The sequence below is a fragment of the Bos indicus genome, chromosome 19, assembly GCF_029378745.1.
Source record: "Bos indicus isolate NIAB-ARS_2022 breed Sahiwal x Tharparkar chromosome 19, NIAB-ARS_B.indTharparkar_mat_pri_1.0, whole genome shotgun sequence".
NCBI lineage: Eukaryota > Metazoa > Chordata > Mammalia > Artiodactyla > Bovidae > Bos > Bos indicus.
In genome coordinates, this window is record NC_091778.1 from 55,796,931 (window position 1) to 55,824,802 (window position 27,872).

General features: G+C 56.4%; 1 protein-coding gene across 12 annotated transcripts in view; it reads right to left on the reverse strand.

Annotated features, from left to right (window-relative positions):
- The window catches only part of SEPTIN9 (septin 9), a 179,409-nt gene that overhangs the window by 23,666 nt on the left and 127,871 nt on the right, over positions 1-27,872 (reverse strand). The window contains exon 1 of one of the 12 annotated variants that reach the window (XM_070774009.1): positions 13,857-13,881. The exons of 6 other annotated variants lie outside the window; for them this stretch is intronic. The gene's annotated coding sequence lies outside the window, so the exon portion shown is untranslated. Of the gene's footprint in view, positions 1-5,153; positions 5,307-7,727; positions 8,046-8,885; positions 8,908-8,942; positions 9,069-13,105; positions 13,247-13,856; positions 13,882-27,872 lie in introns of those variants that run through there. 5 more of the 12 variants (XM_070774006.1, XM_070774008.1, XM_070774007.1 and 2 more) reach the window with 5 other exon arrangements.

Below are 27,872 nucleotides of genomic sequence, written 5' to 3' on the forward strand. Positions count from 1 at the left end.
TACCAGCTGAGCTACCAGGGAAGCCCAAAAGAAATAAATAAATTAAAAAAAAAAATTTTTTTTTTGATGATCAAAGGCAGGAAAAGAGGAAAAGGGCAGAGGCTATGAAGCTGGTCTCCATCCCTGAGCCCAAGGAGAAAGCTGTGAGGGATGGGCAGGGACATAAGGGCTGTCATTCCCTGCGGGGCTTTGAAACAGAATCTTTTCCCATTTACCAGATTCCGTTTTTCCTCGTGTCCCCGTGAACCTACCCCAGCCACTACAAACTCCCCATAAATGTCACAGGGGAACTTCCTGTTCCCTTCTAAAGATGGAAACACTGAATACAAATGACTGAATTTTGCAAATTTGTGCAGGCGGGGAATCAAGGCATGCATTTTTAAAGCGTACACGGCTCATCTAATTCAATAAGTAGTTCCAAATCGAATTACACTTCACACTTTGTACAGGGCAGAAAGTGTCTCCCCAAAGCCTGATGAGGAACCAGGAGGCCAGAAATCTGAGAGCCTGCCCTCTGGCCTGAAAGCCGGCTTAGAGATCCAGCACAAAGGCGAAGGCCTCTCTGAAGAAAGACGGGAGTTTACAAACGCCAGGAGTTGCATCTCTCTCCCCATTGGATCTTTCCCAAGAGGAGACTCAAAACAAGGTCGCAGCTTTAGGGTTTCTGTGCAGGGACAGATTGGGTGGAAAGACTTCCCACGACCCCGCGCCCTTTGCAAGACCTGGGAGGGGACAGGGTAGGAACAGCCCCTGCTCCCACCCGACTCTATTCATTCAGGGGCCCAGGGCGCCCCAAAGTCCGGCGGGGGGTGATTCCCCGCTTCTACTGCCCGCCCTTGTCTCTTGCCAAACCCTTTAAAGCAAACGTCTTCCCTTTTGTCCAGGAAAGAATCTCAAGAACCTCTTCGCTTCTGCCAACACGGTTTCAATTGGCGTCGGTCGGTGGAGCCAGATTTGGACGGCATCCAACGCTCAGCCCGCACCCCCCACCCCCTTCTGGAAGAGGCCCCCTCTGTTCTTTCATTTCCAGCCTGCCTCCCGCCCCGCTCCTCCAGCAGAGTTCCTCACCCGGGTTCAGCAGCCTATTGAGACATCAATCTTTGGTCAGAGCAGGCTCCAACCTGCACCACGTCCTAGGCGCTTTCCTAAAACGCGGTCTGCAGAACTGAGTGCCTCCGAATCCGCATGGCGGAGGAGGCCAGGGATGAGGCCTCCGACTTCCTGTGTCAAGGGATTTATCTTTCATTCTGTGTTCCGCCGCCCACACTCGCCTCGAAGACTCAGGGAATGTGCCCCCGAGCCGCCTCCCACCCCAGGGAACCTTCCAGCAGGATAGACCCTGCCCCAAGGCAAACCCGGAATCCAGCCCGCCCACCACGTCCAAGCGGTCAGCCACAGAGAGATTCCGTTAGTTCTTGGCAAGTGCTCGCAAAGTTAAAGAGAGAAAGAGAAGACCTTCCCCCACAGATGGGTGGAAAGTGGCCATTTGTCACGGGGTGGAGTCCCCCGGCCCCCCTCTCCTATCAGCAGGACTGTCAGCAGACGCACACCAGAGCTCCGTGCTGGGGAGGCTGGGGGCGCCCACTCCAGCAACTGATGAGATCATGTAAAATAACAAAAACTAGACAGGGTCCTCTGGGGTGCAAGAGAGCGGCCCCCTGCCAGGAGCTAAGTAGGAAAAGAGCTCCCCCGCCCCAGAGATACCAAGCAATTCTCCAGTCAGATCATCTGCTCAGGCTCCGAGGTGCTGCCTAATGAGGTCTCCTCCCCCACCCGCCAAAGGACCCCCTACCCACCCTGATCCCTTCAGAGAGGCGGGAGCTGAAGGCACGGCCAGGGAGGGGGCCAAGCAGGGAGGGGCAAGTTCCTAGGCCAGGAGCGGAAGCCTGACCAATGACCCCGTAAGGAAGGAGGCCCCCTCATACCACTAGTTGGAGGGGCCGGGAAGGTTGTGGGGAAGGCGGGAGGGTCAGCAGCTCTGGACCGCCTTGAACCATGTCACCGTCCGCCGGCAGCTCCAGCTCCGGGCTGATGTGAGTCGAGGCAGCTGGCATCACATCCCCCCCTCCCCACCTCCAGCTTCTTCCTGCTCGGGAGGTCAGGGGGTCAGGAAGCAGTGTGCGCAGAGCCTGGGAACCCACGCGGCCCCTCACACGGCTCGCTCCATGTCCACTCAGCAGAGAGCCCGCCTAGACTGTGCCCACCTGCCCACGGGGTTGCCCGGAGCCCTGCCTGCTGGAAAGGCACTCCTGCTCCCCACCCCACGCAGTGCTTAGCCTCTGCTCTCCCAAGGGAGCCCCTGGGCAGAGGGGATAAGCCGGGGCATGTCTGTGACATCTTGGGCCACACCATGAGCCACAAGGTCAAATGCTCCCTGAAGTGAGATGGGGATGGTGAGCTCAGGTATGTACACGCACTGGTCAACCACAGGCTCACCCCAGAAAAAAGCAGTGTGTGGACAGCATGCCTCACCCCCTCGGAACACATGTGCAACACCCATGGAACACTGCCCACAGGAGATGCTGGCCACGGGCAGGGTGCACAGACACCCCTGAGCCCCGTGTGGGTCGGACACTAGGCAGAGTCCCACTTCCTGCGCCTCCTGCACGCTGGCGCTGTGCATGATACGAAGCTTGGGTGCACCACTGGATCGGGAGCTCTGACCAGATGGAGCCCTTTGCAGGGGTCACCCCCCACCCCAACTTCTCCTCTGCTGCTCCTCCTCTGTCTCCGGGGTCTCCACTGCCTCGCTGGCTCCTCCTCCGCCTGTAGAACCAGTCTGGTCCCAACTGGACACTCTTCCCAGTGATCCTGCCCATCCTCTGAGCATCAGATGCCAACCTCTGTTCAGAATCATACACCAGTGCCAATCATGACTCAGCAGAGATGGCCCACTGTGCCAGGCCCCCTGCCCAGAGCCGGGTATCCTCGGCCCCTGCCCTAGTGAAGCCTTGATGCCTCCCACTAAACATGCCGCCAACTGAGCTCTGGACCCATCTGTGCCACCCGCCCCCATGAGCAACAGCATCTCCACCCATCCAGTTACTACAGCTGGAAACCCAGGGGCCAGCCTTGGTCCCTCCTTCCATTGGCCCACGTCCAGTCATCCACCCCAAATCCTATCAATCTGAATCCAACACATCTGAAGGCAGTCGCCTGGCCTCCCACCTCCATGGCTCCCACAAGCCAAGCCATCCCCATTAAGTCCGCCACCCACACCACCCCACCGCAGGGTCCATCCTTCTCAAGGCACCAGGAAGGCCTGTTTAAAACAAATTAATCGCATTGCTCCCCTGGCTTGAAAGCCTGACTGGGTCCCCCTGCACCTGGTATAACACAAGATCCCTGAGGCCCCAGAATCCTGCAGCTGGGACCCTGTTCCATCCCAGACTCCCTGTGTGACCCTGAGCAAGTAACTTAACCTCTCAATGCCTCAGGTTTCTGATGGGTAATATGAGATAATACCTGCCTTGTAAGAGTTCTGTGAGGACCAAACGACATATTTACAAAGCACAGACTAGAGCCTGGCACGGCCGAGGCACAGAGCATGTGTCAGTAAAATAGAAGCCCGTGCCCGGCTCTCCCGTTTTGACATGTGCACCATCTCCCTGGCTCCTTTCCTCTCCTCAAACAAGGCTCCCCAGGGAGGTCCTCCCTTGGCTCTGCTCCGGGGGACTCCCGGTGTCCCATGGTTCTCCTCCTGAGTGCCCCTGCTCACAGCCTGCAATTGCAAGGTCTGCCTCCTCTGCTCACACATCCCACAGCCTGGTACGTAAGATGTCGAATGAGTGAATAAAAGGACAGTTCGCTGCCTCCCGCCCTCCTCTCTTCCCAGAGCATTGCGGGGCCGCTGCTCCCAGGTCGGTGCAGGCAGCCCCTCCGCGAGGCTCCCGCGGTGCTGGCCTGCATCCTTTCCCACGGGCTTCCCGGGCTTCCCTCCGCTCAGCCTTCTGCGTGTGCCAGCATGTGAATGAGACGTGAACGATTTCTGGTTTCCATCCCCCTTCTGGAACCACAAAGCATCTTGCGAAAGGATGGATGCACTTCCTGGGACAGCTCCTGCCCATTCAGGAAATTCTGTTCAGGAAACCGTCAGTGAGGGCATGGGGATGCCCACAGGGGAGAGGAGGCTGGGCGGCCCCTAATCCCTACCCCCTTCCTCGTGCGTGTGCCCTAAGCTGTTTCAGTCGTGTTCAACTCTTTGCCACCCTACGGACTGGGGCCTGCCAGGCTCCTCTGTCCATGGGATTCTCCAGGCAAGAATACTGGAGTGGGTTGCCATGCCCTCCTCCAGGGGATCTTCCTGACTCAGGGATCAAACCCGTGTCTCTTAGGTCTCCTGCCTTAGCAGGTGGGCTCTTTACCACTAGTACCACCCAGGAAGCCCACACGCCTCCCCACCTACCCCTAACTGGGGCCTCAGGGCACGTGAGGTCTCCTCTCCCTGAAGCTTGGGCAGAGCAGGCAGGGGTGCTGGAGGGGGCGGGCATGGGGAGCGGGGCCCTCAGGTCTGAACACCTGGGCCCACCCAGGGCTCTGTCTGAACCCTGAAACCTCACCCACGCCGCTCTCTACACTGCAGCTGACCTGGCCAGTGCCACGGCGAGGAGTGGGTCCCCTACCTGCAGTGGCCGGGCCACCAGGCACTAGGCATCCATTAATTTGCTGTCCAGCAGTTAAAGGTGACATAGCAGCAGCCTAAACTTAAGAGTGATTGGGTCAGCTGGCAAAGTATTAATCGCGACACCAGCAGGGCCTCTGCAGAAGGCCCCTAGAGCACTCAGTCCTGGCCCCCAGGAGCTTGCCAAGAACACAAGAAGCCGGGCCGGGCCATCAGAGGAGGGCTGACCGCCATCCGGGCTGGCCTGCGCACAGCACTTTACAGTTTACAGAGCGCTCAGACTTGCTTTATCGTATCCGATCCTCGCCTTCACATCCTTCCTTAGACTCTACATTTCCTGCCATAATTAGCTGACACTTTTGAAATCAGACCAAAATAACAACAGCTATAGTAACAACACATTCTCCTACAAGTTGAGACGAAAGATAAAGGAAGGGGCTCGCCGGTCCCCAGGGCCTCCCCCACTTCCTGGGACCCAGCAGACCCCCCAACCCATCATCCCCTACACCCTCTGCACGCGGTGGAGACCTACTGTGGACCGAGACTGTCCGGCGTCCTCCAACCGATCAATTTGTGCCTCTGAAGGAGCTTCGCCTCAGTCAGCACAGGACCTGGAGGCGCCTCCAGCCCCCGAGGGTGGGAGCCTGTCCCCTCCCAGGTCTCCCCAACCCGCGCTGTGGGAAGGAGCCACATTCATATGGTAATTTCTGCCTGTGAACTGCCGAGGAGCAGAGGCCCCCTCCAGCTGCCCGGAGGGCGGGGAGGGCCGGGAGGAGGGAGGAAGCTGGACCGCCCCGCGGCCTTCCCGGGACCGCGCGCCAGTGGGCCCTCCCCAGCGTGCTCCCCGGCGCCAGGCTCAGAGTGGACCCAGCAGGCGCCCAGACGTGCGCACGGGTGAGCCTTTGCTGGATGCACTTGTGTGGTGGCTTAAAAAGACAAGCAACGCGCATTCGTTCCGCAGCTTAACTTTCTGCCTGTGATGCACACAGCCATCCAGAAAGGGTGTACCTTGTTGCTCCTGCAGATTCTGCGGGGGACAGCAGTCACCCTCACACCCTCCCTGGACCCCAGAGGCCGACCTCCCCTAAGTCCTGCATTTCACCCTCCCAGGAAGGAAACACCTCCCCCCCTGGCCAGGAATGGAGACGGGGGTGCATCCTCGCCCCCACCTTCCCACTGGGGGAGGGTACTCCAACCCCGCCCACTCCTTCCACCCACTTCCTCTTTCGCTGCCACTACCTCACTGTCACATGCCCCCCTGTCTCCCCTGGAGAGGACACACAAGCCTTCCTTCTCCCCTTCCTGCCTTGTCCCGGGCCCTGTGCAGGCCAAGGAAACCAGAAGTCAGAGGCAGGACCCAACAGGTTCCTCTGCTCCTTGATCCCACCCCCAACTCCTCCCTGTATTAATTCCTCATTGATTCATCCTGTTCCGCAAAGCTTGGCCCTGGACTCACAGTGAAACCAAAGAACCCCCAGCCAACTGCACAGAGACGCAGATTCAAGACTTGACACACAGTGCTCACAGCCACTGGGAGTGGAGCTCAAGAGACCAACAGTGCTCCCCTAACTGGGTGCTGGTGAGCCAAGTGCTCCCCACTGACTGTGCAGGTCCCCAAGAGAAACAAAAACACAGGTGCCCACCCAAACCCGGACCCCAGTGTTCACTGCAGCACGATTCATATGAGCTACGAAGTGGACACAGCCCGAATAAATGCCCATCAACCCATGAATGGATAAACAGCACGTGATGCAATTGTTAGAGTGGAATACTGTGCAGCCATAAACAGGGATGGAGTGTGGACACATTACATACGGACGAACCCTGAAAACATTACACCGGCTGAAAGACGCCAGATACAAAAAGCCACCCACTAAAAAAAGAAAGCCATTCACGACATGATTCTACCGATAGAAGTTACTAGGACAGGCAAATTCACAGACAGCAGGCACATTCGTGGCTGCCAAGCGCTGAAAATGACCAGTAATGGACTTAAGATCTCTGAGGGGGAGTGACAAAAATATTCTGGAATTGGTGATGATGGTAACTTTGTAAGTATACGGGAAACCACTGAATTGTACACAATAAAAGGGTGCATTTCCTGGAATGTGGATTATATCTCCATAAAGCTATTATCAGCAACAAGCCCGATGACTGTGGTCCCCAGGGAATGAACCAGAACAACGGTGTCCTCTGGCCCACGGCTGCCCCCTCCACCCCCCGCACCAATCCAGCCTGCACGCCCCTCCCCCCTTTCCATTCAGCGGCTTGTGTGTGTATGTGTGTGTTGGGGGGTGATTCCGGTGACTTCTCCACCTGTGCGGCCCGCTCCTCACACCACCAGTGCTCATAAGGACTCAACATGAACTTTTAAGAAGGGGCCTCAGCGTCACGGGCTAGAACCTGTCAAGTCATAGAATGACCCAGGAGCAAGCCCTGTTTACAGAAGGAAGCCTCACCCTGAAAGGAGGGGGATGTGGCAGCAAAAGCAGCCAGTCAGCAATAAGAAAGGCTGAACGTGGCTCATCCTGGATCTCTGCACAGGAGGGACAAGGGGTGAAAACCTTTGCTACCCAGGACACCCACTCAGACCCCTTCCAAGTGCCTGAATCAGCGGGGTGCAGCCGACGTGGGCCAGTGCCCACCTGCACCCTGCCACCGCCTGCCTGACCAGCCAGGTGCTGAGGCTGGTCGGAGTCCTGAGCACTAGCTAGTCTGGAGGAAATGATTGCAGAGCTGCTGGGGGGCCACCGCCGGATTTCCTGGGCCCACCCCAAATCCGTTAGAGGCCTAAGTCCTCTCTCCACCCCCTGTCCCAAACCTTCAGGATGCCGAACAAGCCACAACGAGAGAGAATTCAGTGAAGCCCGACTTTTATGAGGTGGTGCAGGCCTCAGAGGTGGAGGGGCCCCCAGGTTTCTCAAGGTTTAATTATAACTTTAGCACTTGGATTTTGGGGTGCCCGTGGTGTGAATAAGCTCTCTACTTCCAGCCATCCTCGGGGAGCCCCACGGTGAGCTGGGGGGGGAGCTCACAGAGAGGCCTCTGGCCTCAACTGTACCCACCCCACAAAACCCGAAGACCAGCTCCCCCACCCCTGACTCACACGTCTCCCCACAAGCCGGTGAACTGGAGCACGCTGGATGCAGAAACTGAGGTGCACGGGGTCACCCGCCCATCTCTCCGTGGCCCACGAGGGGCCTGGCCCCCAGGCACAGTGGCTCCTCTTCAGCAGACGGAGAGCAGATGGCTCCCCCGCCGCAAAGCGTTGCTGGATGAACACACGAAGGAGTGAGAGTGAGGGGGACAGAGCCGGCTGCTGGCACACAGACGGGGTCCCAGGAGCCTCGGGGAGACGGGACTGGGCCGTCCGGTTCCACGGTGGGCCCCGGAGGAAGCTGGGGAGGCAGCCAAGAGTTTGGAAAGATGGAAAAGGACAGCTGAGCAGCTTTGCGCCAGGCAGGCAGGAAGCAGGAAGTAGGCATCTGTGGAGGGGGTGCTGTGTGGGGGTGGCCCTCACGGAGGTGAGCCATGTGAGAAGCAGCTGCCACATGGACACGGGGCACCCCCCTCACCTCCTGAGCCCCCTCCTCTGCCTGACTGTGCTCCTCACCATCACACTCCAGCCCCGGAGGGTGGCCATGGAGGCCAAGAGGACACCAAGGCGCCTTCCTACCTGCCCTCAGCACCTCCTGGGCACTGGGTGACATGCGGAGGACCTTCTGTTTTCCCACTTTTTCAACAACTGCACTTAAACCAATGAAAAACAGATGCCTCTTAAAACGTGTTCTCCTTCCCCTGAGGAACAGTCTGGGAGGATGGCGTTTCGTCACGGACCTGTCCCAACCCAGCGTTCCCCTCGCTTCGGTGCCCACCTCGGTCATGTGGGGAGGGAGGCAGGCAGCCCCCCTCCCCGCTGGTGACGAGGGTCCCGTAAGCGACACTCCTGGGCGTGGAGACTGGGGACCCCAGGCACCTGGCCCTGAGGAGCCCACGCTTGGGAGCCGGCGCCGGTTGTGGGGCTCCTGGCCTGATGGGCCGACTGAAAAGCCACTGGGGTGACTGAAGGGACGTCAGCAGAGCGTGCGGTTTGCAGAGTGGCCCCAGGACCTCTGCTCTGTGTCCTCTGTCACTGCAGGGCCAAGGGAGGGCTCCCCTGTGGGAGGCTGTGCGGTGCCACCCTCCACCGCTCTCTGCACTCCCTGCCCCCCCCCCACCAGTCTCCCCCGCCAGCCCCCAAATCACAATCAACAAGGACTCTCACTCCAACTCAACGGGGCCGCTGTCCACCTGTCGCTCGTCTCCGGGGCCCACAACTGACCCCAGCAACTGGCAGCTCTTCCTTGGTCCTGGGCAGCCGAGAAACAAAAGACTGGGATCCTGTCCTCACTTCCCAACGGCTCCCACAGCACCAGAGCTTGCAGGCAGGCCCGGGGTCATCTGATCCAGTCCCCTGGCCCAGGAAAATGTATTCAAATCACCAAAGAAACACTGCTCTTGGGTCCTTTCTCTTTAAAAAAAAAAAAAAGGAGGGCTCCAAGAAGCACTCGTGAAAAGAGAGCAAAACAAATGTCTGTTCTTACAAGGCTCTCTGAAGCTTGTCTCGTCTCACAGGAACCACAGAGCGTGTGAATAAAAGATGAAACACCACGATCATGCGGTATTGCTCGCGCCTCCACGGAGAAACAACAGGAGCATCCAGGCCTCCACGAAGACCGAGAAGGCTCAACCCAACACAGGGGCATGGTCGGGGCAAGACACACAGGCAGGACACAGACGTCCTCACCTGCTGTGTCCTCATTGAAGGAGGGAGACTCACTTTCTTGCCCCGGGAAAGGGAAAACCTTATCTGTCGTCATCAGAGGCCTTGTCGACAGGCCTGGGAGATAAGATAAGAGATAAGGGTGTGGGAGGCGGGAGGAGGTGCGCGCGCATTCCACCGGGGACACCAGCAATGGCGCTCGTCGGAGCGACCGCCTCACTGGGCACTCGGTGCCTGGCACTCGCAGGGCAGGACAGGACCAGGGGTTCCCCTCCAGGGCACATGACTGCGGAGGGCCCTGCGGCACGCGTGCCAGAAGCAAAGAAACAGAGGGTGGAGCACCCCTCCTCCACGAAGGCTCCGTGGGGGTCAGTGTGGGTGACTGAACCTCAACCCGTAGCTTCTGAGAACAGCCAGGATGCTCAGGAGTTGACATCTCATGGGGTGCGTGCTGGCCCACCCCTCCCACTCCTCGCCAGCTTCAGCAGGGCAACAAGAAATGGGGTGCTTCTGCTATGATCTGGCTACTAAACCCAGGTTAAAAGATTTATTTACGCTGAAATGGCCAGGAAGGGAGAGGAAGCAAATTGGTTCATCTTCCCTCTTTCAGGCCCTTTGCTTTGAGTTGCCCTTCCCCTGCCACCAAGGGCCAGCCCCGCAGCCCAGATGGGTGGGTGGGGTGACGCAGCTCAGCTCCTGTGGGGGACAGGTGAGCCCAGGTGAGGCCAAGTGGCCACTCAGGCCCCTGCAGAGGTGGAATCAGAGCTCCCCAGGCCTCTCAGCAGTAAGCCCTTCTCTGCCAGATCTCAGTAGTGATAAAAGAGAAGAGAGTGGCAAGTTAGAACCCCACCCACCCACCCACACCCCAGGGCCAGATGTTCCACCTACCGCTCTGCGAGCCCCAGTACAGGGCCCGCGAGGAGCCCGCTGGGAGGTGGGCAGGTTGGAGGGCCCACCAGGTGGGGCAAGGTGCCCTCCTGGCTGTGGATCAGACCCGCACCTTTGCTGGCCACCCCCCCAGGCTGCACAGCCAACAGGCTGGCCTGCGGAGCTGGCTGCCTGGCCACCACCTCAGGGGCGCTCCTGGGAAGGCGTCAGGAGGCTTCACTGAGCTGCTGAGAACAGGTCCCTACCTGTCCCAGGAACCAGGCTGGTACTCAACAAACAAACCCAAGCCTGGTGCTGGCAGGCAGAAGTCTGGGAGGGGAGTCCTGGCCAAGGGCTATGACGCCTGCTGGAAGCATCTTCCTCAAGACCCCGGCTGAAGGGAGCTGGGACCCCAGCTCCAATCCCTGAAGCATCTGTGGCCTAAGCCAAGGTTGGGGGCAGGCGAGAAGAGGGATGGGGCTGGCACAGCAGGTGTGGAAGGCTGACCACCACTGCAGAGGGCCCCGGCCAGGGCCTCAGGGGCCAGCAAGCGTCTGTCCTCACCCTCACAGGGTGAAATAAAGTCCTGCTTCCTACACACCCGGCCAACGGGAGAGGGAGGGAGCCCAGAGCCATCGGCAGTCTGGGAAAGGCAGCCAGGAGTGAGCCGTGTGGGGGGGTGACTGTGTAGGGGTGACCGGCGTCCTAAGAGACCTCTGACACCACAGGAAGCCAGCGCCGCTCCACGCTGCTGGGGCAGGGGGGTGCTCTCCTTCTGCCGAATGCATCTCAGCCCTAGGACGCCTCCCTCCTGCAAAGCTGCCCTATCTGATGAGGCTGGTGGTGACACAGCAGGAAGTGGGGAGAGCACAGGGTGGCCGTGGAAGCAGGCAGGGGGTGGGGAAGTAAGTCAGCCCCAGGATCCTGGTTGTCTTAAGGGGTTCAGGGCTTCTGGGGTGAAAGCCCTGGTGAACCCCAGCCTGGAGGCCTGGGGCGATGGACCTGGCACTCAGGGAACAACCCCAAGGGCCCCCTCAAGGCTTGGTGTTGGTGGGGGCCAATGACAGCATGGGCTGTTGTTCTGCCTCATGGCAGCCCCCTTCCCAGGAGAACAGGGCTCTGTCTCCTCCAGGACAGAATGCCCGGTGGCCCCCCACCCCACACACACACAGCAGGTCCTCCCCATGTGCCAGTCTTCCCTGTCACAGTGCCGGCCTCGAGGAGCAGAGCCTGATGGAAATACAGACACAGACCAGTAGACCCAATAGTACTGCACATGTCACAACCCGGAAATGATGGGAGGCGGGCAGCAGGGATGCCCAGGAGGGGTGGACAAGGGTCAGTGACCACAAAGGTCCCCTGAGATGGGCGTAAAAAGAGGTTAGCCACAGAAGAGGCCTCCTTTCCCAGCCACGTTCTAACACAGAGAAGACCCGAGAAGAGTCAGGCGGGCATGACACCTTTCCAAAGAGACCTCACGTGGACACCAGCTTCCCGCTCCCAAATGGTCAGACAAACTTGTTCTTCTTTCTAGTTCCTGAAAAGGAGCCTATCCGTTGCCAAAGAGAAATGACATTTATGTAAACACCCATGCAGGCCCTAAGTCTGAAGGCAACACAATAATGAACGAAGGGTTGGAAGCATACCATTATGAAAAAAGGGGCCTTCTTTTCGCTTCTCCCCAGCAGGACTTTCCAAAGCGGGATCCAAACAGAATCCCAACCAGGACGCTGTCCCCACGGGAAGAAACCCACTGCATGGACCAGAAACCCGCCGTATAGACTGCTTCTGGGTGGCACATTTTTCTCCAGAAAAGGAATCTCAAACTTCTCTTTGGTGAGCAGAGATGCTTCCCAAAACCTCGGACAAAAATGCAGCAGAGTTCACGGCGGAGGAAAGAGAGGGAGACGAGAATGAAGAGCAGCGGCCTGGGCGCCGAGTCGACCCCCAGGGGACGTGGGGGATGAAGTTTCCGAGCAGATGGCCCTGCCTGCACGGCACCTCACACCCCTGCCCCTCGTCTGGGTGCCTGAGAGGACATGCTGGCCCGGCTACGGGACTGGAGTCCGGGGGGCTACGGGTCCAGGGTCCCAACTTCTCGCAGCTAGAAAAGCCCTTTGGAAGACACATCCTGGAGATGCTGCTCCCCGGCAGGGCATGGCGAGGCAGACACCTTCCCATCCTCTAGCAAAGCACATGCATGCCAGCACCCCAACCCACTACCCTCTACTGCCCCCTCCCCAGTCCGCTCCCAGAACATCGAGAACGTCCCAAACACCTCCCAGGAATCCAGAGAAGCTGCAGCACAAACTCCCCCGGAACACAATTCTGTCTGCGAGGTCTCCAATTCGCCTGTTGAAACTAATCTCCAGCCGGTCCTCCGCTAACCCGCCTACCCCTAACGGTTGACAATCTGCATGGGACGGTTTGAAGAGGCAGCGGTGGCCCACCAGCATCTCCTCCCGGCCCTCCAGGAATATGAGGGAAGTCCCCTTGCGAAAGGGAAATGGGCTCCAAGAAACTGCTGGCCGAGGCGTATTTAACCACTCGGGTAGCCGGCCAAATATTTACAAAGCCTCGGCTGTGACACACAAAGCCGTACTCTTCTGCTCCGCGGCCGAAAATCTGGGCCCCGCGTGGAGGACCGACTTCCCGCCGTCCCGCTCCTGGGGCCAGGGGGGCTGTCCCGCCGGCTGTGGGGGGCAGGGGGTGGCCGGGCCTGGGGGGGCTCCGGGGAGGCGCCGTTCCTGCTCAGCCCTGGGGCGCGGGGGAGGGGGCTTCCCGGCGGCCAGACCACCTGAGAGCCCCCTGCGAGCCGAGTGAGGCTGGAGGGAACAAAGGGAGCGCGGACTCACCCAGCAGCTGAGTCGGGCTGCGCCGGCCGCCTGCGCGCGCGGCCCGCCCACCGGGTCACATGGCTCGGAGCCGAGCAGAGGATCAAAGGGGCTTTGTGGCCGAGGAACAAGGAGCCTCCCAGAGCGCGGGCAGAGGTAGGGAGGGACCGCGACGGCCTCCCTGCAGAGGGAGGCTCGGCGGGGCAGCGGCTCCGAAGGGGCAGGGCGAGGGGTGCGGAGGGAGTGGGTGGGGGTGGGAGCAGGCGGAGAGAAGGGGCGCTCCCGGCAGCCACCCCCACCCCGGGTGCGTTAGCTGTGCCCGAGGAACGCTAAGAAGCCCACTCCCCAAGCCAGCCTGAGTCACCCCAAAAGGAAAAGTGACATGGTTCCCCAGAGGGAGAGAGAGAAGGCGAGAGGCTCACCTGGACAGACGACCAGGCTGCCCTTCCGCCCAGTCCTGCTGGGGTGGAGGGACGGGTGATGCCAAGAACCTGCTGCTGCCCACGGGCACCCTCTCCCTGCTGCCCCGCCCTGGCTCCTTCTCTGCCAGGTGTACCTCCCCCCTCCCCCGCCCCCATCTGGTTCTGAACCCCCCTCCCCTACCCCAGCAGCTCAGATGACAGGCCACCCTCCCCAGGAGGTCCAGGTTTCCCGGCAGCTGAGGGTGGGAGCAGAGCCAGCCCCGCTGTGTGTGCCCTGGTGGAAATGACCCGGGAAGGGAGCGGAGAGGAACCGGCAGGGGCTGGGGAGGCGGCGGCAGTGGCCAGCTCACCCTGAGCTCGGTCTTCTTCCTGGAGCCTCGGAAGATTACTATCGGATCCCGCTCCAGCTTCTGCAGCCCCTCAGGGCCTGGGGATGACTCACGGAGTCTCCTCCTCTCTCTCCCCTCCCTGCGGCCCCGGGGAAGAGCTGAGACCCCCTCAGGGGATGAGCTAGGTGGTCCCCAGAGGAGGGAGCTTGGGAGCGTCCCTGTCCGGGGCTGGGCCTGCCGCCTGGGATCAGCCAGATCCATCCTGTGCCTTGACCTCTGACCCCCGAGGGAGTGAGTCACTCCCAGGCATGGGCGGGGCCAACTTGGCTCAGGCCCACTCCCACAGGAGGAGACAGCTCCTGGGGGCTGGTGTGGGGTCTTCCTAGGGCAGAGTGTGGTTAGTTCAAGTGCAAAATGGCAGTCCATCCTCCTGCCTCCAGAAGGAAGATCCCCACCTCAGCCTTCAGGAGCCAGGCCACACCCCAGGTTTCCCAGATCCCCCGCATGGTTAGTGGGCAAGGACCCAGGGGCACCCACCCCACCAGCCACAGGGGTAGGCCGACCACGTCCCTCAGCAGCCAGCCCTTCCCAGCAGCAGCCACTCCTACCCCTGACGGCCAACTTGCCCCCCAGTGGCCTCTGAGGTCTGGGGGTTTGCCACAAAGGCTTCAGGGGCCTGTGCTGCAAACCCCTTCCAACTCCGACATGGAGTGGCCATGCAGAGCTGCTGACCCCGGTCTCCAGGCACTTGGCCAGAGCTAGGGGAGTGCCCAGTGGGAGGAAATGCATGTCCGGAGCCCTTCTTCGCATCTCACTGGGAGGGAGGCCGTAGTGGATCCCAGGCACGGGCCTCAGAGTCAACATCAGATGGAGGCCCCTTCCCTCGAACCATCTTTGACTTATTACTCAACATCTGCTGGCCTGGATCTTCCCCATCTGTAAAATGGGCAGGATCAACTCCAGCTGCAAGAATTAAAGTGAGACACGTGTGTGTCCAGAAACAGGAAAGGCAGCCGCTCCCCAAATACAAATCCTTTTCCTCCAAGAAGGTGATTTCCAGACAGTTGCAAGGGCCCAGCCCCTCCTGACACCCCTGCCCACTTGTTCAGTTGCTCAGTGTCCAACTCCCTGTGACCCAATGGACTGCAGCACACCAGGCTTTCCTGTCCCTCACTATCTCCTGGAGCTTGCTCAAACTCATGTTCATTGAGTCGGTGATGCCATCCAACCATCTCATCCTCTGCCGCCCCCTTCTCCTCCTGCCTTCAATCTTTCCCAGCATCTGGGTCTTTTCCAGAGTTGACTTTTCTGCCTACTTGGCTGGGACCTAAAAAGCAGGTCCAGGAACCAGCAACAAGGGAGGCCAAGCCAGGCGTCAGGGTTAATTAACATGAAGCCTGCACTCCACGCCTGCCCTGGCAGCCTCCTGGTCCCGCAGCACTCCCCTCGGAGCCTCCTTCCAGCCTCTGGCCTCGCTGTGTCCCCCAGTTTTCTGGCCCCAGAGTCCACTCCCAGGGCCCACTACCCCTCCTGGGCGCCCACCACTGCTCTCCAAGCTTATCCCTCACCCTGCCTGCCGTCTACCCCCGACCCCCATATCATGGGTCCAGGAGGCAGCCTGGGTACTTTGTACACATGCCAGGCTCCTCTTACAACTTTTCCTCACTTGTCACTGACCAGGGCCCCCAGAGCACAGAAGAGGGTATTCTTGTGCCCACCAAGCCCCCCAGTCCAGGGGCTTCTCCAACACAGAACATCTGCCGCCCGGCACTGCTCACAGTTCACCGCCGCTCAGGACACACTCGGCATCCAGGGAGAGCGGCCTGACACCTGGGCAGCTGCCCGTCCAATCCTCCAGTGGAAACCGAAGGCCGGCCACAGACAGCCCAGCCACAGACGTGATTTTAACGTTTCTAGTAGCCACAGTAAAAAATATAAGAAGAAACAGGTAACATTAATGTTAATGCATTTTATGTAACCTAACAGAGCCAAGATATTATCCACCCAACATGTGACCAGTATAAACACTTTTGAGATTGTTAATGTTTTATTTTGTTTTTTGGCCACAAGGCATGTGGGATCTAGTTCCCAGACCAGGGATCAAACCCACGCCCCCTGCACTTGGAAGCGTGGAGTCTCAACCACTGGACCACCAGGGAGGTCTCCAGTGTGTGTTTTATAACTATGGAACCTCTCGATTTGGACTGTTCACATTTCAGGTGGTCAGTAGCCACAGGTGACCGGGGCTACTGTCCTGGACAGCACAGCTCTCTATATTCTCAGTTTCACCCTGAGGTGACAACAGACCCTTAGAGAGAGGTTTATCCGGATCATTTTTCACACCACATATGGAGCCACCCTGGGGGTGATACAAGACACACCACAGCATCTACTGTGAGATGCCGAGGCCTCTATTGATGCCACTGATCCCTACGTGACAGTGTCCCGTTTCTGGGGACATAGAGGGACATGCGGGCTTCCCTGGTGGCTCAGATGGTAAAGAATCCACCTGCAGTGCGGGGGGCCTGGGTTCAATCCCTGGGTTGGGAAAATCCCCTGGAGGAGGGCATGGTAACCCACTCCAGTATTCTTGCCTGGAGAATCCCATGGACAGAGGAGCCTGGTGGGCTACAGTCCAGGGGGTCACAGAGAGTCAGACACAACTGAGTGACTAAGCACAGCACAAGGGGACATGATTCTCAGCTTCCACCGTCAGACACAGCAGAGCTTCTCCTAAGAAATCGCTTTGCCAAATGTGCGCTAAGTATCGGTCAGACAGTTTTCTGTGACTGCCACACATCCCTTTCTGGGCTTCCCTTGCCTACCTGGCTCACGGTTGCTCAGGCCAGGATGAACCCCTGACTCAAAGGCAATGGGGCTTCCCTGGTGGCTGGGTGGTAAAGAGTTCACCTGCCAATTGCATGAGACATGGGTTCGATCCCTAGTCCGGGAAGATCCCACATGCCACAGAGCAACTAAGCCCGTGCGCCTCAGCTACTGAGCCAGTGCTCTAGATCTTGGGAGCTGCAACTGAGCCCACGTGCTCGAGAGCCTGTGTGCCCTGCAACAAGAGAAGCCACTGCAATGAGAAGCCCAAGCACCGCAACGAGGAGTAGTCCCCGCTCGTCGCGACTAGAGAAAGACCGCACGCAGCGATGAAGACCCATCACAGCCAAAAATAAGTAAATAATTAAAAAAAAAAAAAAAGAATGAGTTGGGCTGTTTAAGCTTCCTTGGCAGCCTGGAGCCAGGAACCCTTCTGGACACCCAAGCTCCCTCAACTGCTCCTCCCACTCAAGACACCCAGGCACTGGCCTCCCTTGCATCCAATAAGTACCTCAACACACTTCTGGTTACTAACTTCAAAGTCACCCAGAACTGCACTGATTAAAAAACAATCTATAAAGAAAGCAGCGGTCGCCGAGGCGGGGGCAGCTGTGGCTGGGCAGTGATGCTTCATGGATCTTGGGTTTCCACTGAGGTGAGGAAATATGCTGGAAGTAGACAGCAGCGACGGCTGCACAACAAGCTCTGTGTGCGGATGGTCAATAAAAAAGAATTTAACGTGTCCTCCTTTCACTGGAGCCAGTTTGTTTTCTTGTTGTATATCTTAAAGCCAGAGGGCCCCAAGACAAATCGGGAGCCCTGGGGGAGACTGTATCATGCCCCATCTTCCCGGAACCTCTGAATGTGATCTTACACGGCAGGGCCGACTGCAGAGATGAGGGTCTGTGAGATGCAGAGGCTCTCCCAATTCTGTGGCTGGGCCCCGAACGTAATCATGAGGGTCCTTAAGAGAGGTTTGCAGAGAGCAACTTGAAGAATATAGGGAAGATGACTGTGTGATGATGGAGGCAGAGAGTGGAGTGGTGTGGCCACAAGCCAAGGGCGCAGGCAGCCACCAGAAGGTGAAGGAAGGACGGCTTCTCCCCCTGGAGCCTCCAGACAGAGCCAGCCCCACCCAGTGCCCCTGATTTCAGACTTCTGACTGCCAGAACTGTAAGAAGAATACATTTCTGTTGTTTGAAGCCATTGAGTGTGCGGTAAGTCGGGACAGCAGCCCTGCAGTCTGCAACTCGACCCGTGTAAGTTTAGGAGCTTTCTGGAGAGATGAAGACACAAACTCTCAGAGTGGGATGGGAACTTGTTCCAGGCCACGCACCTGTGAGCCAGACCCTTCCCAGACCTACAGGATATTAGTCGGGGTTTGGGAGAGAGAGTCGGACTCATCCACGGAAAGCTAAAGATGCCCCCCTCGCCAGGTTCCAGCTGATGTGCAGTCGGGCGGAGGGGGCGTGGGCTGCCCCATGGTGTCCTTGACAACTCGACAAGGGTGCTGTGGGCTGTTTGCACATGTCCATGAGCAGACCCCACCAACGGGAACGCCGTGGGGAAGGTCACCGGGGGCAGCTGCACTGATTGGCTGTCCAGCGGGAGGGTCCCACTCTGGAAGCCACAAAGGGACACGTTGAGGCTTCCACCTCCAGCCAGGCCGACTGGGTGAAGAGCACAGCATCCTGTGGGGGAGGCACCCGCCCTGCAGAGTGGGGCCACTCATGTGGAGCCAGCGTGCAGCAGCAGCGGGAGAGAAGGAAGCGGTTACACAGTGCCCTCCTTCCCTCCCTCTCTCACGCACTCATGCACACACGCACCACCCCCACCCCAGTTCCCAGGTCCCAAACGGTCCTCCTGCCAAGCCCAAAAGCCTGGTGGCGAGCACACAGCTCAGCCCTCCTGCCAACTCCCTTCCAACCCACCCTGGGCAAACCCCCATGGGATGCAGCAGATGCTTTCCATCAAAGGCCAAGAAAAATATCCCTCCCCCTCTTCTGCGGGCAGGTCGCTGCGCTCCACACCCCCACACACACCCAGGAGGACAGGGGAAGGGCTGGGCGGGTTAGAAGTGTGGGGCTGGGGGCTGAAGTGAGCCAGGAGCATAAGCAGCCACATGCCCCCAGGGATGGGGGGCCCAGGTGCCCAGAGGCAGGCCGACCTCAGGAGGTGCTGCCCCACGCGCAAACCCCCTCCTTCATTCCTGGGGTAGGGGAGGACCCCACAGCCCCAGGGCAAAAGCCCCGGCATGCACGGGGGAGGGAGGGGACCCTAGCTCAGTTTCTGCTCTCTCTGCAGTAGAGCAACGCTTGCAGGGGCTGGTTTTCACCTTGGGTTGATATCTGTGTTTTTCCCAGGTCCCTTTCAACTTGACCTAGAACATTCAGGCTGCCCCTCATCTCAAAAACAAGGCCACCCCCACTTCCTTTGGCCCCGCCCCCTCCTCCAACTGTAGGCTTGCTTCCTCTCTCAACAACCCGACCTCACCTCCTAACAGTTGGTCTACACTTGCAGCTTCCACCTTCTCACCGCCCACTCACTTCTTAACCTTTGCTCTCTGACTTCTGCCCATTTCACCATTAGAAACGACCTCTTGAAACGACCCTCATGGCCGACTGATCTCGGGGGGCAGTACGTGGCATGCATTAACCACCCCTCCTAGCAGGACGCTTCTCCCAGCTACCTTCCTCACCTCGTCCCCCAAGACACAGGAGTCTCCTCTCCCCGCATCTCAGGAGAGGCTGGCCTTACTTTTGTCACCAGCTTCAGCCACACCCCCCCAGGCTGCTGCCTCTGGTCCTGACCGCCGTCGGACTCAGCCACACCTCTAGGCATGCTTGTGTTCTAAGGGCCCCTACGCTCTTCACCTGGGCCCCATAGTCTCCCAAACCATACCTAAAATCCCCTGGTAAAAGTCACCACTTCCAGGAAGCCCTCCAGGTGTTCCATCAGCTAGGATCACCCCTGCCCGCTTTCGTGTTTCCCACCTCACATCCTGACCTGGAGCACTTGTCTGGCTGACTCACTCACCTTTTTCCCCGGCTCCTGGGTAGCGGCCCCTGTAAATGTTTGTGGAACTCCGCGGCCGGAAGGCCCCATTTCCTCCTTTCTAAGAAGCACTCCTCCCAGCCTCACTGTCAGGTTGCCTCTTCCCCTGGCAGGCACCTTTAATACACATTCCTTTTTCCTCTTGAAAAGCTATCATTACATCAACAATGTGTCAGAAATTATTTGATGATAATCTTAACTCTCACTCGAAGCCAACTCTATTATTCTGGTTGGGATGGATACTTTGTAGCTGAGCAGTAGCCCCAGGCACACTTCCAACCCCACTACTCCATCCTCCTTCCAAAATCCCGAACTCCCAGCAACAAAAGGAGCCAATCCCGCACTGATTTCAAACAGAAACCCAGCCTGTCGGTACTGGAGAGCTCTCTCTCAGGGGTGGGGTGGGGGTGGGGGGTGGTGTCAAGAGGGAAGACCTCCAGGTGGGGGCGCTCCAGACCGGCGTTACGAGCGACACTCTAGACTTCCTAATCCTCCACTGAAATTAGGAGCAAAACAAAAGCTTAAGCAGCTAAGATGGTAAATTGTTTCAGTCCAGCAATACACAATTTGGTATTTAGAGGCGGGAGTGAGGGTCTAGAACTGGGAAGTAAGGGGACAAGCAAGTAGAAAGAGCAGGATGTTTATTTGGCTTCTGCTCAGAGGTTCTCAAACCTAAGGGGAGCTTCAGGGAAATACAGATTCCCAGGCCCCGTCCCCAGCGATTCTGATTTAACTAATCTAGGCGTTGGTTAAACATTTCTCAGGAGATTCCAACGGACAGCCTGGGTTGAGAGTAGCTGGTTAGCACTGACAGACACATACAGTACCCTTGAGATTTGGCAAGATGCTGATAACATTTGAACTTAAGCTAGGTGTGTCCAAGAGACACACAGGGGGTGAGTGGGGTGGGGGTGAAGTGTGAGTTGCTCAGTCGACTCTTTGTGGCCCCAGGGACTGTAGCCCGCCAGGCTCCTCAGTTCACAGAATTCTCCAGGCAAGAACACTGGGGTGCGTAGCCATTCCCTTCTCCAGATCTTTCCAACCCAGGGGTCAAACCCAGTTCTCCTGCATTGCAAGCAGATTCTTTACCATCCGGGTCACCAGGAAAGCCAGGGGTGGGGTGGGAGTGTCAGCAGTTCCCACAGTGGGTGCAGGGCCCGAGGTGCTAAAGTGCTGTCGTGGCTGACTCTTTGAGACCCCATGGACTGTAGCCCGCCAGGATCCTCTGTCTATGGAATTTTCCAGGCAAGAATACTGGAGTGGGTTGCCACTTCCTTTTCCAGGAGGGCCAGAGGGGCTCTTGGCAATTCCATGGGCAACACGGGGCCTTTTTATAAAGGGCCTCCACATTGCCCACTGTCTGGCTGGGACTTGGAAGAGAACCAGAGAAGGACACTTGGAAAGGTGTCCAGGATACACTACTGTGGCACAGGACTTGGGACAGACGGCATTTGAGTCCCTGAAGTCTCATCTGCCTAAGAACAGAACCTTCTGGAAGAACTCAGTTGTCAGCAGTCTGCTCCTCTGAGCAAGCCCGGAAGACTGACTATTGCAGACAAGAAGTCTGCACACCACACCTACAGATACTGTGCCACAAAACCATCCTAGCTCTCATATCCCCGCTTAAGGGTCCATTTATCTTTCCAGAGTCCTTTGTTCTCCAGTAAGTGTCCTTCTCCGCCTTCCCTTTTCCTATTAAGAAGGTGTGTATATAAGCCCTAAATCCTAAAGACCCTTTGAGTAACATTTTCCTGTGAAATCCCTTACTTATGTGCTTACGTCTATCTTTTCTCTTACTGGTATGGCTCTTGGTTTAGTTTGCAGACCCCCAAAAGACTGAAGGAGAGACATTATTTTGCCAACAAAGGTCCATATAGTCAAAGCTATGGTTGTTCCAGTAGTCATGTATGGGTCTAAGAGCTGGACCATAAAGAAGGCTGAGTGCCGAAGAATTGATGCTTTTGAACTGTGGTGTTGGAGAAGACTCTTGAGAGTCTCTTGGACTGCAAGGAGATCCAACCAGTCCATTCTAAAGGAGATCAGTCCTGAATATTCATTGTAACGACTGATAATGAAGCTGAAGCCCCAATACTTTGGCCACCTGATGCAAAACGCCAATTCATTATAAAGACCCTGATGCTGGTTCCAAATAGGAAAAGGAGTACATCAAGGCTGTATATTGTCACCCTGTTTATTTAACTTATATGCAGAGTACATCATGAGAAACGCTGGACTGGAAGAAACACAAGCTGGAATCAAGATTGCCGGGAGAAATATCAATAACCTCAGATATGCAGAAAGTGAAGAGGAACTCAAAAGCCTCTTGATGAAAATGAAAGTGGAGAGTGAAAAAATTGGCTTAAAGCTCAACATTCAGAAAACGAAGATCATGGCATCTGGTCCCATCACTTCATGGGAAATAGATGGGGAAACAGTGGAAACAGTATCAGACTTTATTTTTGGGGGCTCCAAAATCACTGCAGATGGTGACTACAGCCATGAAATTAAAAGACGCTTACTCCTTAGAAGGAAAGTTATGACCAACCTAGATAGCATATTGAAAAGCAGAGACATTACTTTGCCAACAAAGGTTCGTCTAGTCAAGGCTATGGTTTTTCCTGTGGTCATGTATGGATGTGAGAGTTGGACTGTGAAGAAGGCTGAATGCCGAAGAATTGATGCTTTTGAACTGTGTGGTGTTGGAGAAGACTCTTGAGAGTCCCTTGGACTACAAGGAGATCCAACCAGTCCATTCTGAAGGAGTTCAGCCCTGGGATTGCTTTGGAAGAAATGATGCTAAAGCTGAAACTCTTTGGCCACCTCATGCGAAGAGTTGACTCATTGGAAAAGACTCTGATGCTGGGAGGGATTGGGGGCAAGAGGAGAAGGGGATGACAGAGGATGAGATGGCTGGATGGCATCACTGACTCGAAGGATGTGAGTCTGAGTGAACTCCGGGAGTTGGTGATGGACAGGGAGGCCTGGCGTGCTGCGATTAATGGGGTCGCAAAGAGTCGGACACGACTGAGTGACTGATCTGATCTGATGCTGGAAAAGATCGAAGGCCGGAGGAGAAAGGGACAAAAGAGGACGAGATGGTTGGATGGCCTCACTGACTCAATGGATATGAGTTTGGGCAAGCTCCAGGAAATGGTGAAAGACAGGGAAGCCCGGTGTGCTACGGATCAAGGGGTTGTAAAGAGTTCTCGCGGCTGAGCAACTGAACAACAGAAAGACTGAAGCTAAGAGGGTAGAGGAAAAGTCTTCCCTCCCTGTGTGTGTATTAAGTCCCTTCAGTCGTGTCCGACTCTTTGCGACCCCATGGACGGTAGCCTGCCAAGCTCCTCTGTCCATGGGGATTCTCCAGGCAAGAATCCTGGAGCAGGTTGCCATGCCCTCCTCCAGGGGATCTTCCCGACCCAGGGATGGAGTCCACCTCTCCTGCATCTGCAAACCACACCTACAGATACTGCCACAAAACCACCCTAGTTCTCATCTCTCCTCCTAAGGGTCCATTTATCTTTCCAGAGTCCTTTGTTTTCCAGTAAGGGCCTTTCTCCTCCTCCCCTACTATGAAGGTGTGTATATAAACCCTAAATCCTAAAGCCCCTTTGAGTCACATTTTCTCTGTGAAATCCCTTACTTATGTGCTTAGGTCTGTCTTCTCTTACTAATGTGGCTCCTGGGTTAGTCTGCAGACCGTCAAAAGACAGAAGCTAAGAAGGCAGAGGAAAAGTTTTCCCTCCCCAATACTTGTGTGTGTGTGTGAAGTCGCTTCAGTCATGTTGGACTCTTTGCGACCCTATGGACTGTAGCCTACCAGGCTTTTCTGGCTTTCTCCAGGCAAGAATACTGGAGGGGGTCACCATGCCCTCCTCCAGGGGATCTTCCCAACCCAGGGACCAAACCCACAGATTCTTTACCACTGAGCCACCCAGGAAGCCCCAGGCATTGGTACAGGTCACCTCATCACAAACAGAGGCTGCTGACACAGAACAAGCTGGGTATGCTGTTCTGCAACATGTAAAACACTAGCATGTAACACTGGGAGAAACAGAGCTGCCCAGCCAAAGTTCTAAGTAAACACGGGAACGATAAATAGATACGAACGCAGGTTGAGTCTGGTGAGAGGAAGGAAAGAAGACTGGCAAAGCTTTGCTTCTCAGGCTGCATGGAGGCGCTCAGGTGCTGTGTTCACAGAGATGGTGCATGGTTTTTGTTTTCTTTTTAATAATGTTTAATTTTTATTTATTTATTTTACAATTTATTTCCTTTTTCTTTTTTTTAAACTTTTGGTTTCACCGCTCAGCGTGTAGGATCTTAGCAGCCAACCAGGGGTCAAACCTGTTCCCCCTGCATTGGAAGCTCAGAGTCTTAACCACTGGACTGCTAGGAAAGTCCCAGGGTGAGTGTTTTTGTTGCTGTTGTTAAATGCAAGCAGTCTTCGCAGGCCCTGGGGAAGCAAAGCCCCGAGTCTGTGTGTGGCTCACTGGCCAGGTGGCGTCCAAGACGAGGCATCACCTCCTGAGCCTCCGCTCACCTCCTGAGCCTCTGCTCACCCACCTCAGCCCAAGGGTGGTGAACCCACCTGCTGTTTGGCTGCTCGAGAGGAGGTGCCTCAAACCTCCTGCCCTCCTTGCGGCATTTTGGGGAGGGTGCTTTGAACTAACCATGTCAAAGTACTCTGAAAACCACAGAAAGCCTCTAACCAAGAGGAGCTGGCGACTCCGGGCCTATTTTCATGACCTGGCAGAAAACGCCCCAGCCCAAGAAGCCTTGTTTTCCCCTCTGGGGTGGAGCCCTCAGTTGGGTGTGAGGGTTGAAGGCTTTTGCAGCTCCTTAAGATGCCTGATGTGAGGTTCTGTCAGCCCCAGGCCCACTTTAGTTGGGGATGCCTGAGACCCCTCTCCCCTTTAGCGAAGACCGGGGGCAGGTAACACTGCCACTCATGGGAAACTAAGCGGCTTGTTTAATTGGGAATTGGGCCCAAACCAGCCCAGCCCAGCTCTTTCCTCTCCTCCTTTCTCTCCTCCCAGACCTGGAAGCTCAGGAAATTCAAGGCTGTGAAGCAGTGGGCACATGACCTCCGGCTATTTACACAGACTGGGGTTGGGGAGGGGGGACACTGATCCTTCCCAGCTCGCCCCACAAACCTGGGGAACCCCTGTGCCTGACCCTCCTGGCCCAGGGGCCAGTGGTCCAAGCCACCCAAGTTTTCATTTCATCCAGGAAACTCAGGCTTTGAGGTCAGAAGGGTGTCCAAATCTGACACCACCACCTATCAGCTGAACGATGGGGTGTGTGTGTGTGTGTAAATTTCTTTATCTCTTGAGAGTGATTTTTCTCATCTGTCAAAAGGGGGAAGGGGTTCACTGGAATTCAAGGAGAATGAAAAGGAAAAAGACGGCATGTGTACAGACTGGCGCTGAGCCTGGCACCCAGGCAGACGCTCCATAGCACTGCCCCCCGCCTTTTCTCGGGCATGGGAGTGGGGAAGACAGCCCACAGGCAGGCAGCATCTGCCAGCTCCCCAGCGGAAGCACAGAGAAGAATCAGCAGAAACTGTTGATGGATGCGAAGAGTCTGGATTACCGATGACTTTCATGTATCTGTGCTTGTAAAACCTTAATGGTGGATCCAAAAGGTCTTCTGGGAAATTTCGCTTTTAAAAGCACATTAAAAAAAAAAAAGAATAAATCCTGCAAACATAATATTCAGTGGAAGAAGCCAAAAATGAAAGTATGCTACATGGTAACATGGTAATGACTCAATGGACATGAATTTGAGCAAACTCTGGGAGACTGTGGACACAAGAGCCTAGCGGGTTGCAGTCCTTGGGGTTGCAGAGTCGGATGCAACTTAGCAACTGAACAACAATTCAGATACAATTCAAAACCAGGCGAAACCCTCACTGCTGATGCAGCATTTCTGTTTCCTGATTCTGGTGGTGACTGCATGAACCTATGTACGTGTTAAGTCTCACTTCAAAGAACCACAATGCCCCCAAAAGGGACATTTCACCTGTAAAACTGGCGAGAGCAGAGTCAAGTCTGTAGCTGAGTTAACATCCTTGTACTCCTGCCAGCTTCCTGGTTTTGATTCATACTGTGACAGGTCATTAGGGGAGAAGCTGGCAAAGGGTACACTGGCACTCTCTACTATGACTTTTGTGATCTCTGGCGAGTCGAAGATTATTTCAAAATAGAGAAAATATTTTAAGTACATTCAAAGGAGCTCCCTTCTAGTTGCTAAAGGAGGTGTTGCCTACTCGTGAACTGTGTAACAAAACCAATTTAATCTTTCACACACCAAAAAAGGTATATTCAAAATGTGAAATGCTACACATGATGTACCAGTTAGAAATGGGAACTGGATGGTTTCACGACGTGTCTGTTCATTCCTTCATCTCCTGTACACACGTGGAGCATGCAAGCACCTTGTCAGGTACGGGGAAGGGGCTAAGCCTTACCGACAGAGGCCCTGCCTGCCCAGGTCCCGGCCTCAGGACAAAGCTAAGGGATCCGGCACCGTGTAGCAAGGGCCAGCGAACACGCCACTGAGGCTGTTCTTAGAGAAACCTAGAAGGGGTCCCACCCCTGTGGAAAAGCAGACCTTCCAGGCCAAGGGCCTGGCAGGCAATAGAGCTGGCAGCAAGCCTCGGGTGAGCCTCAGCGAAACCATTCGGGATGCCACGAGAGGTGTGAGCTGCGGAGGGGCAAGCTGATGAGGCTGGAAGACTATCACTTCGTGTCATCCAGGCTGTTTCTCCAGACCCCAGGATAGAACGATCACAGTGGTCAGGAGGTAGAGATTCATTCATTTGGTCCCCACGCAGCTCAGAAAATGACATTTCACGGCCAGAAGCAGGAGCCTAACTCTTGCGAGCTGCTGGCTCTGGGTGCTGATGACGGAAAGCACAGTTTGCAATCTGACCCACCAAGGTCTCTGAGAGCCCCAGGCAGGCTGGCAGCATATGCAAAGGAGGTCTCCACCTAAGGCAGCGCACCTGGCACTTCCCTACCTCATCTCAGGCCACAGTCCCCAAGCCGGGGCATCCTGTGGTCCCCAGGTTCTAGGGCTGTGAGGCAGCTGCTCCTCCAGCTCCCCAGAGCCCACCTCCCACCCCAAACACACACAGCCAATCTGCTTTGCTCCCTGGCAGTCCCCACCCACTAGCCTTCCACCCACCACCACCACCAGGCATGCCCTAGCCATGCAGGCTCACTTCTCTGGGCCTCAGCTTTCTTCTTCATTGCAAATAAGCTGATGAACCCACAGTCTCTTTCAGCTACAGAATTCTAAGTCTAGGGGGGGAAAAGGTCACAAAAAGGAGACAGGAACATCGGCCCACAGCCTTGCCTTCACTTGTGAAAGTGGGAAAGAGTTTCACAACTGTTTTCTTTCCTGCCCGGCCCGGGGTGGGGAGTGTCCTGTGGACTCTAGGGCTGGGAGTGTCTAGGGGAGCCCAGAACCCCCAGGGTTCAGGATACAGATGGAATTCCTCCTGAATTCTTCCAGAAGAGGACCACCACTTCCTGTCTTCGCTTCCCATTGCTGCCCTAACAAGTCACACAGCACGGAAACTCGGAACAGCGCAGCGTGTCCTCTTATAGTTCTGGAGTCAGAAGTCCAACACAAAGTTGCTGAGCTAAAACCAAAGGCTGGTGCCCTCCAGAGGCTCGGGGGAGAATCCCTTTGACCACCTGTCCCAACTTCCAGAGGCCACTGCATTGCTGGGCTCCTGGCCTCCCCACCCCCCCGGCAACTTTACAGCCGGCATGGCCTGTGGAATCTCCCCACATCCCATCACTGATGCTGACTCGCCTGCCTCCTTCCCCTACTTCTAAGGACCCTTGTGATTACACTGGCTCTGTGTGGATTATCCAGGATCATCCCTCCAGATTATCCAGGATAATCTCGCTACTTTAGGGCCAGCTGATCAGCAACCTCGATTACCCTTTGCCTTGTGGGCTGACGTAGTCACACGGTCTGGGGATTAGGACATGGCCGTCTTTGGGAGTCATCTTTCTGCCGACTCAACTAACCCAGGTCCTGGAGGGAGACAAAGGGTGGAATCACAGGCCCAGGAGACTGCCTGCTTGGGTTCAAATCCTGGTCCCACTACTTGGTAGCTGAGGGAATCAGTTATCCACATCT